The following is a 12741-nucleotide window of genomic DNA, read 5'->3' as shown; positions in this document are numbered from 1 at the left end:
GGTTCATGTCTCAGGTCCTCCCTTTCTGGAGATGCATGTTCTCCATGTGTCTGTATGGGATTTGTTCATGTGCTCCAGTTTCCTCCCAGTGTCCAAAGACATGAAGGTTAGATGGACTAGCAACGCTAAACTGGCCTTAGAGTGGCTGAGGTGTTTGTATGTGTGTGTGTGTTCACCTTGCAATAGACTGGCACCCTGTCTAGGGCTTGTTCCTCCCTTGTGCCCTATGGTAGCTGGGTGGGACTCCAGCACCCCTGTGACCCTGTTTAGAAAATGTCAGAGTATAATAATAGCGAGTAGGGCCTCTACTTGTTCTCAAAATAGCCTTGGTTCTTCAAGGCATGGATTGCATGCTGGAAACATTCCTTTGAAATTCTTGTCCATGTTGACATGAATCCATCATAAAATTTGTGCAGATTTGACAGATGCATATTCATGCTGCAAATTTTTAATAGTACCACATCTCAAAGGTATTCTTTAAGATCCAGTGCCTGCGAAGGTCACTGAAAAACAATGATCTCATTGTCATGTTCATGAAAGCAGTTTGAGACAACTTCTGAGTGGTGACATGTGTATTATCATGCTGGAAGAAACCATTAGAAGATAGGTAAATTGTGACCATGAAGGGATGCACATGGTCTGCAACAATATTCGGATAGGCCATAACATTCAGGTGATGATTAATTGGTGTTAATGGGTCTAAAGTATGCTGAGAATATATTCTCCAAACATTACACTACTACTACCATCACCAGCCTGGGCTGCTGACATAAGGCAGATTGGGTGATAGGATTCATGCTGTTGGCATCAAATTCTGACCCTACCATCTGTGTGCTTCAGAAGAAATCACAATTCATCAGACCAGGCAATATTCTTCCAGTCTTCAGCTGTCCGGTTTGGTGAACCTGATGCCAAAGTAGCCTTGGTTTTCTGTTCTTTGCTGATGGGGGTAGGAACCATTGTGATCTGCTGTTGTAGCACATCTGTCTCGAGGTTACATATGTTGCACATTTTGAGATATATTACTGCTCATCAACAGCTGTACAGAGTTACCCGAATTTCTGTAGCCTTTCTGTCAGTTTGAACAGTCTAGCCATTCTCCATTGACCTCTCTATTCAGCAAGTCAATTCTGGCTGCAGATTGCCTCTCACTAGTTGTTTTCTGTCTTTCACATCACTCTCAGTAAACTCTAGAGGCTGTTGTGTGTGAAAATCCCAGGAGATCAGCACTTACAGAAATACTCAAACTAGCCCATCTGGCACCACCGGTCATGTCATTTTCCACATTTTGGTGTCTGATGTGAACATTAACTAAAGCTCCTGACCTGTGTCTGCAGAATTGTATGCACTGCATTGCTGACACATGATTGGCTAATTGAATAATTAAATGGATAAACAGGTGTAAAGGTGTTCCTAGTAATTTGCTTAGTTGCTGTTCATAGAAGTTGAATTTGCAGGAAAAATAGGTATTTCTGCAGCTTAGCCACTCTTCGTATCACAGGAGTCAATGCTGACAAATGAATGCTAGTAATTTAGGCCAAAGCCTTTTGCTGTACTTTGTAGGTTTTTTTCTTAAACATTACCTGACACACTATCCCTCTCTGTCTTTCATTCTTGATTTAGTACCAGTGCCCTTTCAGCAAATAAGTAAAAATATTTTTTTTTACCAAATTTGAAATATAACAGGAATAATGGAGTTAGTTGTCACATGTGATAACTTACCTCCCACAAATCAACCCAGTTGCCCGAACCAGACTTCAAGTATACTGTAAACGTCTTGGTTACTAGGGTGAATATTGGCATCTAAGTATAATCAGCTCCCTTTATTTGACAGTAATCTAACTCATGAACTACCTTAATGCAATAGAAATCTATAAAAAAATGTTTTTTAATGGTTAAAAATGCTAAATACTGTATGTAGTAACTTGAATTCTTGGACCAAAATAGTGGCGTAAAGGTCAGGACGATGTCTATTGTCGCATTGTGTTTGTTGTTATAATTTAGTCAAAGCACCAACTAGTTAAAGAGTTATAGGCAATATAACAAGTGGTCTGTGTGCCAGCTCGACACAGTCTTCCCTATTTCAACAAAGAAGTCACCTTCAGGTAAGTACTTAAGTCACTCCATTATCATTCTATGATGTTTGTAAAAATTTCTGCTATGTGTAGGTGATGTTAAAAATAAATTATAACTACTGGTCATTTAAACTAGTGTCCACTTCATTAGAATTTACCAGCATTTGATATGTTCACAATTGGACTCACTTGTACTGAAATCTATGGCACAAATAGTGAAAAAGATAGGATGTACTCTAGGTCATGTTTCCTGGCTGCTCTGGCTCAGGTGCTTTTGCATTCATCCACCATTTACCAAACATGTTTAATCCACATCATGGTTACAGGGTTTGGGCAAGAGTTTAAGATGGCAGCATTAAGGCCAAAGTGGGTGCCAGCACTGAATGTGAGGCCATCTCATTCCACAGCATGCTCATCATGCACTGAGCCATTCTAACTCCTCTGGGGCCAGTATGAAGTCACCATTAATATACCAGTCTTTGGCATGTGGGAGGAAAAAAATGGGACAAACATGGGGGGTAAGTGCTGATTCTTAAGAAACAGTGGCTAAGCAGCAATTTGAATGTAAGTTTTTAAAGAGAGTGAATTATATTCCATTTGAAATGTTATTGCACAAGGGACAGGGCGTCAGGAATTAGGACATTTTTGCTGCATTATTGTTTCAGCTTAAGATTTGAATATCATTTATTTATACATAATTACACACCATTAAAATAAAACAACTTTTGGGAATTATTTATTTGTAAAATAAAAAAAATGAAATTCGACATCCATTCTTATGACAATCCATCCGAGTCCATCCAATTTCCTTTAAGACTGACTCTAAACTTAAGACCAAATGTTGAGATGTTTTCATCACTGCATGTCTCTGTCACACCCATGCTGGTCATCCTCTTTTGACATGTTTTAAATACTGTAGCCTGCAGGGGGAGGGCACTCCAGCTCCCCAAAACCAACACAAACAAATACAGCCACAAGCCCAGCACAACACACAGCTTTTATTTGGTGGGAAACTCTTCCTAATCAATTCCCACAGCACAGTAAAAAAAGCACAAGTGTAAAGCACATAAGCACTTTGTATTTTTTCCGTTTTATTCTCTCTCTCTCTCTGCTTCCTCCTTCCTCCAACTACTTTCTTCCTGTTCCTTCTGACTCTGGCTCCTGGAGCAGTGGCAGCTCGCTCCTTTTATGTGACCCCTTGTATGTAATTCCAGTGGATCATTAGCGTAGTCCAGAAGCAATTTCAGGTGAGGTGGAAGCTCGACAAAATAGGAGTGAGAAGTCTCTGCACACCCTCTGGTGGCAACCACTGAACCAGGACAGAGGACAGAGTCTGCAAATTCAAAGTCCCATGATGCCCTGTGGGAATCTGGGGCATCGCTGTAACCCAGTGGCCTGCCATCTAGTGATACGGGGGAGATAATGCCCTGTTCATACTCTCTGTCCCCCAGTTCTTCCCCCTTTATGAAGGCATCCTGACTGCCACAATAGACAGTGGCTTTAGAAATCAATGCCTTCAAAAATTTACAAAGCATATACTTCTACTGTGTTAAAAGTCTTTCCCACAAAGGTATTGTTATGGACCAGTGGTTAGAACTGCCACCTCACATCTTGAGAACAATGAACTCAAACCCAGTTAAGGTCAGTGTGGAGTATGCATATTCTCCAATTGACTGCCTGTGTTCTCTTCCTACATCCTGACATGTGGCTATAGTTCTTTGAATTTAAATTGACCCAACATCAGGGTACTCTACAGCAGACTACTAACACACCCAGAAGTGGTGCTGGCCTTTCACTAGATGCTGTCAGGATAGGCTGCAGTCCCCTGCAATCCTATTCAATTAAATAACTAAATTAGAAAAAGAGAAGGTTGTTTTTCCCAACACTCATTTTACATGTGCTGCTTTAAGTTTAAGATTATATGAAAAACTGACCAATGTAGTTAAAATCTTTCATTTTTATGAAAACACAATGTGAATTACAAGGGTACTCACAGCTGTTATTTCAGTGACTGAAGGTATACATTTGTTCATTTTTGGTGTTTGCTAAAGTGAAATAAGTCAGAAACAAATCTCGGATGGACTGGCGCTCCATCACATGACACCCTAATGCACACATACACACTTGCCTATTAACCTGACATGCAAGCTGAAAAGCACTTACTCCTAAAACCACTTTCTGTTTAATGACTTGAAAACTAGAAGTTGGTGCAGCTGATTCGAGTGCAAAAACTCTAAATGAATCAAGAAGCTGGTTGTGAGAGGACCAAATTCTAGAAAGATGGAGAAAAAAAAGATTTGGAGTAGACAGTTAACAGGAGCATCGTCAAGCCTATTAGTAAAAAAAGGAATATGGAATTATTTTATCTCATCCTAAAGGATCCCAAAATAAACCACCAGGAAAAGAAGACTCTGGACAGATCTACCAGAGTTCAGCCTGTCAGTAGTACAGAGCTAATGGCCAAAATGGAAACAATTGATCAGAGGCAGACATTCTGTGTAGCACTTAATGAAAGCAGCCTAATCTGGGTAGTGACTGGACGGATGTCTGTGAGGGCCTGGGTTGGCTTCAGCTGCCATCATGTCCTTAAACCCAGAACCTTCGATAATCATAACTGAGACTAACAGGACAATAAGGACTCAACACAGGCAGAAGTAGCTGCAAAAGTGCTTCAATGCTTTCTTAACTATCCATGCACAAACAGTGCAGTGCTCTTCCGTAAAATAAATAAATGAATAAGTCAATATATAATCCCAATAAAAAATAGGTGATAAGTGTAGGTTAAAATCCATGAATAAGTAACAATAAATTATCTATTAAAACAAGATTAAAAATCCCACAGGCAGAATCTGTATGTTAAAACAACTATGCGCCCTAAAATTAACATCCCCACATCTCACTGGTATTGGTCTTCACTGTATGTGGAGACGATGACCAAAGACACAGTCAATCTTTCAAAATCTAGGCTTGGATCCTCACCACCATGTAGAGCATTGCTTCTTGGTCCTGCAAGCCACAGGTCCTCAGACTTCTATGGGATCCTACTCAGAGCACTCCATCTCCTTGGAATGCTCTGCAGGTGTGACCCCTGGCCCACAAGCACTGGGCACATGCTCTTCTTGGGACTCGCCTTGCCGACCGCCTGCCTTTAACTTTTAATTTCTTCCTTTTAATCTCTCATCCTTCTTTCCTTTCTCTTTCTTTGTTGTACTCCTGTGTTTTTTACGCAGGTTCCTTATGTAGAATTAGGATTGCAGGTGAGCTGGAGCAGATTACAGACCCCAGAGCACTAATGAGGCAACCGACCGAATCCCACGTGTCTGCATGTGAAATCCCATTAACACTCTGGAGTTGCTCTGCCACGCACGCCTACACCACTCCAAAGCCTGAGTACTCTTTTATTTACTTATTTTTACATTGCACATCGCCAAAGACTTCACTTGCTATACCACAATGTTACTCCATAAGAAGGCCACATAATGACACAGTTGGCATGTACAAAGAGGTACAGTACGTTGAAAACTTAGGAAACTTGTACAAAATATTTTCTAATTGGGTAAAACTGAATGGCACAATATCCCTTTGGTCTGAATATGGCTCATCTGTTATCTTTACCTTTAGTGGCCCTGCGTAAAAAGGTGAGGGCTGAGTTAGACAGAGCTCAGTAGGTTTCATCAGGAAGCACTTTGCTTACAGTGTTTAGTGGCAATTCCTGTGCACAGGAGTGTAGGAGTTCTCCTATTGCTCACAACATTACAGAACTTTGTAATCCAGATGTTGCAGGTTCACAGCTGGCAGCCAACAGTTACCACTGCATTAAAACCGATCAGGTATGTGCCACCCACTCTGCAACAAAACATTTACTGTTCTAGCAGAAGAAATGGTCAAACTAGAGAGGATAATGAGAGGGACCAAATTAAAACAAATTCAACAGTATAATCTGCTTTAGACTGCAAAAACTGTCACAGTCTGGGGGTGAAATCTTGATATGCCAAAGAGAAATAACACTAAAAATATGGCAAAGGCAACAGTAGAGTGGCTGCAGAACCAACATTGAATGTTCTAGACTGAGACCTGCAAAAGCCCAAACTTACAGTAAATCCAATCCAAGATGGACACAGTTTGAGCAAATCTGCAAGGATAGCAGGAAATCCCTAAATCCAAAAGTACAACACTTTTAAAACTATCCTCAACAAGACCAAACACTTTAATTTGTGCAACAATGTGTTTTGCTATTGACTCTGCACAGTTAACTAAACCAAACATTTCTACAATAACTTATAGTATTTCATCTCTAAATCTTAGCGCAGTATTCAGAAGTGCCCTCATTTAGACTTCCTCAGAGCCATGGTGTGATCTAGCAGATAAGACGCTGACTTGCAAAACACAAAGCTGTGCTGCCGTCTTCACTATTGACTTGCTTAGTGTGAGTCTGACCACATCATTTAACCTGCTGGTGCTCCAATTATAGAATTGGATATAAAACTGTACAAATCCAGAGCATTTTGGGTTGACATGCATTACAAAACAGATGCCACATAAAATAGACTGTGCCCCTCTTTATTCAGTGCTCAAAGCAAATAAGAATCAGAATCAATTATTAAACTGTAGATAATAAACCAACTAAATGTGATAGCAGGCAATGCTGGTATCAACTGTTGTGATTTGTACTGGACTGATAAGATGTGACAATGCGCATTCTTTCATTGAAGAGAATCAGATTGCCGGGTTTCATCATTTTCCGTTACACAATAAAAATGTTTCACCATTAGACTTTAAAGCAAGTTGTGCAGATCAGAGTGAAACAGTAGTTTTAATGTATAAACCCTTTCTTAAGACTTACTGTGCGACTCTGTTCATGTGGCTTACCCTGGCTGTACTCCATTATAAGCATATCTATATGCAATATATATGTATATAATACTGTCGAGTGACCCTGAGCTGGGTACATATAAAGATATGAAAGGATAAAAGACATACAGCTAAGAGAGTCATGAAACCGCAGACAGGTTACACTGCTGCAAATCTGAATGAAGACACCTTAGGAACAAAGGAAAGCAATGAAAATAGTTTAAAAAAGAAACTTTCAAAAACAATGATCAAGAATTCCTAGAAGATCATATTCTTCTGGCAATCTATAGTTATCAATACCAATGAATTTAAAGAATATACACTATATAGATTTCTCTCTATTATAATAAAAAAATCCTAGGACAAGACAAGACTTTTTAGCCTGGGACGAGACGTGACTTTTTGAGACAGATACTTTCATGTCCTGCGAGACAAGACTTAGTGCCAAGAGATTTAACCACACTCGGGGTCGGAAATAAAAGACAAAGAGCAGATGACAAAGTAAAACATCGTAAAGAGGTTCAAAAACGTTGGTGCGATACACATGCAGAGCAGGTTAGAGATAATGAAAGTACTAAAATTTGAAAGTCTCAAAAAAAATGATAGTAAAGATTGCATTAACACAAGCAAATGGAAATTATTACTCATTGAAATAAGGGAACAGAGAAAAGAGATCGAATATATTGTTCGGATTCAAACTTTAAGTCGGAGACTTGTAGATCATCTAATTTGTGTTGCCATCAGGGAAAAGTAGCGTTTCTTCCCAATGATGAGGTCTATCTGCGAGAATTAAAAGATTTCTTATTTGGTGAAAGTGAAATCCATATACGCAAGTGGCAGAGATGCAAAGTGGCTGGCGCGTAACACAGGCCGGGGAGATTGGCAAGCAAAGAGAGTGGGGTCAAAGCCCCCTAGTTATTTTATAGAATGTAAAGATATACACTATATAGCCAAAAAGCACAATTCACCCAAACTATTGAGTTCAAGTGTTACAGCCACAACCATTGTAAACAGGGTTATAAAATCAAACACATTCAATCTCCACTGGCATGGGTCGAACAAAAGAACTCGAACTTTGCCACAAATCCATATGTGCTCTGCTTGATCTGCCCTGGCAAGCATAGGTGCTATTATTGTGAGGTGGAAGCATTTCAAAACAACAGTTCAGCCTCAAAATGGTAGGCCATAAAGTCACAGAGTAGAGTCCCCAAGTGCTGAAGCACATAAAAAATGTCCATGCTCTATGTTACATCATTCACAACAGAGTCCCAAACTGCCACTGCAAGCAACATCAACACAAGAACTGTGTTTTAGGAACTTCATGAAGTGGGTTTCCATGGCTGAACAGCTGGACACAAGCCTAAGATTCCTAAGTGTTAACAGCAATTGTAAATGTCAGGTTTAGTGGTTTAAAGCATTGCCACCATTTGATGGAGACTGTTGGACAAAAATGGGTTTCAGTATGCTATGTGGCATAGTGGCTACTGTAAAGTTTGGTAAAGGAGGGATAATAATTTGGGCTATTTTTCAGGGTCAGGCTCCTTGGTTCCTGTGGAGGGTATTGTTAACGCTATAGTATAGAAAGACATTTCAGACAATTGTGAGCCTCCAACTTTGTGGCAACAGGTTGAGGAAGGCCCACCTTTTGTGCTCCAGCAAGGCTGTGACCCTAAGCACAAAACCTGGTCCATAAAGACATGGTTTGATTAGTTTAGTCAGAGGCGACCTTGGGTGAGTGTCATATGTGGGGCCGATATATAGCGTACCACCACGCTCACGGGCTTGTCCGCCTCTAATGCTGTACGCCTTATTATTGTTAAAAAACATGGTGCCTTATTCCGAAGAAATCCACCACGTACCGTATTTCAGTCTATAACGGATTTGAATGTCTTGCAGAGGCCCAGCATATTTGTATGATGAGCTGACGGTGACAAAAGAATCTCCTATCGCTGGACCCCCCTCAGATGCAGGGCCTGGAGCGATTGCCCTAGTCGCCACCCCCAAAGGCCACCTCTGGTTTAGTTTAAAGAAAGTCAAGTGTCTTGCATCGAGCCATGACCGTAACCCTATTGAACACCTTTAAGATGAACTAAGAAGTCCATTGAAAGCCAGGTTTTCTTGTCCAACGTCAGTACCTGACTTTACAAATGCTCATTTGGCTAAATTAATACAATTTCCTATCAACAAACTCCAAAATCTTATGGAAATCCTTCCCAGAGAAGTGGAGGCTATTATAGTCGCGAAGGGGGGCCAACTCTATTAATGGCCATGGTTTTGAAACGGGATGTCCAACAACTCATATAGGTGTGATGATCAGGTGTCCGGAAACTTTTGGCCATATAGTGGCATTCTATAGTGTCTTAAAATATCAACTTAAAGCCTGTCACAGTGTGATATGATTAAATACCATAAATATAAACACTTGAAAATGCCTGTTTACTTCCCAGTGTTATGAAACTCTCAGCCTGAACAGTTCTGTAATTCCAGTTTGTATTAATAGAATGTCTTAAATGGTGGGTGGCACATTAGCACAGTTGTAACCATTGCTAATGACTCACAGTTCCACACTGCTGGGTTTAAACCCCATCCCAGGCAATGAGCACAGTGGTATTTCACAAACCTGTTATCTCTTCATGGTTATCTATGGATACTGTCAGGGATCTAAATAAACAAAGGTTCTTTCTGTAACCTTTATGTGGATGGTTCTATTGGGAACCAAAATGTTTCTCTTATGCCACCGCACTGAAAAACCACTCTGACACCTTTTTTTTTATAAGAGTGTACCCCAGCTTCCTCTTACACCCCAAAGAGGTGCAGATTAAGATGCCTGATGAGTATAAAACTGGCCCATGCACTGCAAAAGGTTCCTGCCTACTAGCTGATGCCACCAGGACAGCGACCAGCAGCCTGCAAACCTATACTGGAATAAGCAGGCTAGCAAAATAAAGGAATGAAGGCTTTGATTAGACCTATACCTACCTAACATCTATTGCTGTCAAGGTCAAGTCTGACTCGCCTTGATGTTGGGCCAACAATAGTGCAAAAAACAAAGCACGTTTTCATTAAAAAGGTATTCATAATAGGATTTGCCATTTCGTATGAAATAATGACACGTATACAGTTTCATAAAGTCGCAATGTGTGACACTTTCGCATCACAGCTCCAGTAGGCTACTCGGGTTTACGGCCGGTGTGGATTTAACTGTGTTCTTGTAAATCGGCACTGCGCACTCGGGCTTTCTTTTAAATCTCATGAAGCCGCACGTTCACATGCAACTGTAAAATAAGCGTGTTCGCTCTTAAATGGCATCCCGTCCGGAATCAGTAACTCTGAAAATGGAGGCAAATATGTTTCTGCCATAATTTAATACGATCAGATTGATTGTGAAGAGAAGTGTAGTTTCCGTCCATTTTGTCAAAAACTTCACGATCTGTAAGATTTCGCTTACTTTTATAACCTGTCCAATTCGTTTTCACTTAACTGCGCCTAACTTAATGGAATATAATGAAGGTGAAAAGAACCCGTTTCTGCTTCCTTCTGGTATAATGCTTGGTAACAAGATACATTACCCAAATAAAAAATCCAGGATTCAGCCAACCAAATATACAAATGGGAAATATGCTTTTCATCTGGCAAGATCGCTTTCTATTAGAAACTCAAACTCACCACCAACCCCACCTCCTGTTTCTCCGCCCTCGCCATAAAAGAGGGGAGCTGAGCTTAAGCTGCTACACAAGAGCGCGAAGTCGATAATCAGTCGGGGGAGGGGGCGATTTGACACAAGAGGACAGCAAAAGCAGTCGGGAGCTGAGGAAAGAACCGGTCCAGAGCCGTGAGAGGGGTCGAGGCGGGGGTGGGTACTTACTCTCATGCTGATCTCTCCTCCCACCAACTGCACGGAGGGAGGCGACTCTGTTGGCCGAGCTCTCCCTCCGTCCCTCCCTCTCATTTTGGAGGAGACAGACTCTGTGTCGTTTTGGAGGCGGAGGCAGCCGAGTTTCAAGCTCGATCTCCCAGAGGTTCGCTTTACCTGGTGGCAGTCATGTGATCGTTTGCGCACCTGGGCGTCTCCTGGACAAGGCGGCGAAGCAGACAGGGTGACGGACGGACAAGAAGACAATCGGTCGGAGGGACGTGCCGCTTTGTTGTTTTCTTGGGTTGTTGCGCAAATCCGGAGGGATGTGCTGTTGCTGAGGCGCTCCTTCTTTCCTTTCATTTTTTATTTTACGAGCGATCTTGCTTAGCCGAGGATGTGAAGTTTTCTTTTCTGTGGATCGGCGCTTTTGCTGTGGCTGGATTTCCTACAACTTGCAGGTGAGTGTTCTTGAGGCCGGGCGGGGCTTTGGGGCCACACGTTGCCTTCTCTGGGCATCTGATCGCAGCATTCCCGTCTCTCCTGTGCCGATAGTTTGCTGTTAACGAGACTTTCTGGAGAATGTGGTGTTTCAAGGGCACCAGAAAGTTCCGTGCGCTCTTCTCATTGCGGGCTGTTGAGTGTGCCGAAGGGACACTGGAAAAGAGAGGCTGGCAACGGCTCCAGTAGAGAGACCCCTCGGGTGTGAGACCCGCCAGTATTATAGCAATGGCTTCCTGATACTATCAGATTGTGGGGGCGGCGCACAGGGAGCTGGGGAAACTTTGAAAGAGAGTTGAGCTGCAGCGTAAGCCATGTGTGTCACCAGCAACAGCGAATCGACATGGCCTAGACACTGGCGATCGAACGATTTTAACGAGAGAATCCGAACTTTGTTAAGCGTGTCGCGTTGGAGTGTGAAATACCCCTCGGGCATGCTCCTTGGTTGTCGACTCCTCGGGCCAAGCAGAAAAGTTCACGATCCCCTTCCCCCTCTCGAGTGTAGGTCTCTGTAGGACACTAATCTGGGGCGTCATTCCAGCATGAGGTGAAATGGTTCTACTCGCAGGGCTTGTGATCTAGTTTTTAGTGGCCATGCTGACACATTTTGACTCGGCTTTCTTAAAACACCTGGTGAAGTTCAATGTTTGGATTCCGAATAGAGTGGCAGTGTGATTAGCTTCGGGGGCCAATGTTCGATTCCCAGCCCGCTTACCATTCACGTACTTCTCCGCGCCGCTTGAATCTCCGGTTCCCTCCCACATTCCAAAGACTTACGTTAATCAGATCCCCTACTTCGTGCCGGTGTGTGGGAGGGGGAGCGCCAGTGCTTGTGCCCTTGCCATAAACTGACGTCCTGTTCACGGGCAGCTTTTGCGGAGATCGGATCCCAGGGATCCTGAACTGCAAATTCGACAGCAGATTTTTTTTAACCCTCGGGGAATAATGCTAGTGAACTGCATTTTTTAGAATGCCTTTTGTTTTTCTCACTCGAAGTAAGTTACACACATATGAGAAATGGCGAGGTAGGGAGTAAGGAAGCGCGACAACTTTGGTGTCCAGAGGCGACGGTGTGGCTCGGCCAGGTATATCACTCAGTCTCGCGACGCCACATTAAAACTGATAGAGAATCTTAGAATCCTGGGCAGATCAGGACTGGGCCTGCACCCCGATTACAGTGTCCTCTAGCAGAAAACCCAAATGAACACTATTATTCTGATATTTAATTGCACAGGCTCTATCCCTATGTACGTTTCTTTATATTTGAAACTATTATTCATCTATATTGAATGTGGTGTGCTTCGTAAGACAACCAAGTTCAGCCCGAGATTTCCAGTTGAATAACTGGGTATGGGCGATGCCACTAACACAATCCACAAGTTATACATTTGACAAAAAAGATGCTCTCCATTTAAAAAGTTTTCATATAGAGTGTATGTCATTTAAACAATTTACATGGAT

General features: G+C 42.1%; 1 protein-coding gene and 1 long non-coding RNA gene across 4 annotated transcripts in view; one reads left to right on the top strand and one right to left on the bottom strand.

Annotated features, from left to right (window-relative positions):
* LOC120539603 overlaps window positions 1-10880 on the bottom strand; it is a 34251-nt gene extending 23371 nt beyond the window's left edge. Inside the window, exon 1 of the long non-coding RNA XR_005635634.1 lies at window positions 10792-10880. This is a non-coding gene — a long non-coding RNA (uncharacterized LOC120539603). The remainder of the gene's footprint in view (window positions 1-10791) is intronic.
* A 34-nt stretch (window positions 10881-10914) lies between these two features.
* The window catches only part of LOC120539602 (plexin-B2-like), a 66623-nt gene continuing 64796 nt past the window's right edge, over window positions 10915-12741 (top strand). For all 3 annotated transcript variants that reach the window (XM_039769854.1, XM_039769853.1, XM_039769852.1), the window contains exon 1: window positions 10915-11240. The gene's annotated coding sequence lies outside the window, so the exon portion shown is untranslated. The remainder of the gene's footprint in view (window positions 11241-12741) is intronic.

This window comes from Polypterus senegalus, chromosome 11, assembly GCF_016835505.1.
Source record: "Polypterus senegalus isolate Bchr_013 chromosome 11, ASM1683550v1, whole genome shotgun sequence".
In the NCBI taxonomy this organism is placed as follows: Eukaryota; Metazoa; Chordata; class Cladistia; order Polypteriformes; family Polypteridae; genus Polypterus; species Polypterus senegalus.
Note: the sequence above shows the minus strand (reverse complement) of the source record. Positions and strands in the feature narration are given on the sequence as shown.